The sequence below is a fragment of the Herpailurus yagouaroundi genome, unplaced genomic scaffold, assembly GCF_014898765.1.
Source record: "Herpailurus yagouaroundi ecotype Mexico unplaced genomic scaffold, PumYag 191, whole genome shotgun sequence".
NCBI classification, from domain to species: Eukaryota; Metazoa; Chordata; class Mammalia; order Carnivora; family Felidae; genus Herpailurus; species Herpailurus yagouaroundi.
Genome location: NW_024412422.1, coordinates 14,343,932 through 14,345,973, shown reverse-complemented (window position 1 = coordinate 14,345,973; position 2,042 = coordinate 14,343,932).

Sequence of the window (2,042 nt, the reverse complement as noted above, 5' to 3'; positions counted from 1 at the left end):
ATCTACTGTAATTGGAAATTTAAACTAATGTTTTTAAAAATACTGGTTAACTCAAAAGCAGTTACATGATATTTTAACATGCATATATTTTTTTCAATGTCTATTTATTTTTGAGAGAAAGAGACAGAGAGAGAGCGCAAGCAGGGGAGGGGCAGAGAGCGGAGACACAGAATCCAATCCAGGCTCCAAGCTCTGAGCTGTCAGCACAGAGTCCCCCACACGGGGCTGGAACTCAAACGGTGAGATCATGACCTGAGCCAAAGTGGGATGCTTAACCGACTGGGCCACACAGATGCCCCTTAACATGCATATTTTTTTTAAAAAATAACTCTGCTCCAAAACAAAATACTGGCAACGGTGGCATTGTTTCGTATTTTTGCAAATCTCTTTAATGTCTAGCTCATTATAAGAGAGCTGGATCCTCACATCTGCTTCTGCATGTTCAGTGGATTGTGATAGGCTGTTTTGTGTTACATATACTAAGAACATCTTGCCGCACATTGATACAAAACTAGCAAAAGGGACAACCTCACAGAGACCCTCTGGGTACGGGAGAACCCCAGTGGCCATTAGGCCACACTCTGAGAACCCATCGGGTATGGATTAAATGGGGCAATATAATATTTAGTTGTAAAGCACTTAGAATTTAAAGCTGATGTCCAATACATTTGCAACTTAAAAAAGATTTTTAATCGATAATGTGCCAGGTTGGTGTGGGTTTTAGGATAATGTTAAAGTTCTTTTTCTCTTTCTTTTCTTTTCTTTCCTTTTCTTTTCTTTCTTTCTTTCTTTCTTTCTTTCTTTTTCTTTCTTTCTTTCATTTTCTCTCTTTCTTTCTCTCTTTCTCTCTTTCTTTCATGCCTCCAAAGAGCTCACAGTCTCATGGGGGAGGCGTATGTGTAACCACACCGTTAAAACTCTGTGTAAGGAGCAATTCTATAGAAGACAGCGGGTTGTGGGAACGCAGAGGAGGGTCCATAAGCCATGCGTGGCGGCGGGAAGAATGGGAGGGCCGGTGGCTTCAGGAAAGGCTCTTCTGGGGGCGGGGTGTCCGATGGACCAGGGGACTTAGGTCAAAAAGGAGAGGGGGCTTGGACAAGAAAACTCGCGGTGCTGAGATCCAAACCCCGGCCTCACCTCCTCTGTGAAGCGGTGTTTATGTCACGAGGAACTGCTAAATGGACGTGGCTCTGCGGGCGGGGCCGGCCGGCTGCTTCGGGGGCAGGGGACCCCTCCACCCTTCCTTCGGCCCCTCTCGGGCGCCTGGGCTGGAGCGCAAGGCCCGGCGCCGCCAGCTCCGCCCGTAGCTGGGTCTACGGGCTGGGGAGCTGGGGGGGCTGGGGGTGGTCCTCGCTCTCTCCCCAGGATGGGCCCCATCCCGGAGTCCACCTCTAGACCCCTCCATTCCGCTCCACCGCCGGGGCCGCCGCCTGGCGCGGCGAATCGTCCCCAGACGAGCCTCCCCCACCGCCCCGTCCCCCTCCCCCTCTCCTCCGGGCTAGCCTCGACCCCTCCCCGGCGGCAGTGGGAGAGGAGGAGCCAGGACCGGGCCGGAGGAGGGGGCGGCGCGCCCGGACGCTCGGGGGGCGCGGAGGAGGAAGGTCCCGCGGGGCCGGGGGGAGGGTGTGTGGCAACGGGGGCCGGCGAGCGGGGAGAGGGGGCCGCCTAGTCGGCGGGTCGCGGAACGGGGCCCGCGGGGACCCGGGCGCCCTCGGGCGGCGGAAGCCGGGCGCGCCCCTCGCCAGGCCGGGATCGGGGCGGGGCGCGCGGCATCCCCGCGGGGGGAGCCGGTCACCGGGTCTCTCCGCCACCAAAGTTTCCCGGAGGAGCCGCGGCCGCCCTTCCTTCCCCGGCCCCGGGCGTGGGGGCGACCCCCGGGCGAGAACTGTTTCCGAGGGCGACCGGGCCCCGTCTCCGGCTAGACCCCGCGCCTCCATTGCGCCCAACTCGGATTCCCAACTTGGGAGGCGCCGCGGGCCTGCGCACGCGCGCCTTCCTCGCCGCCGCCGCCGCCGCCGCCGCCGCCGCCGCCGCCTCCTCCC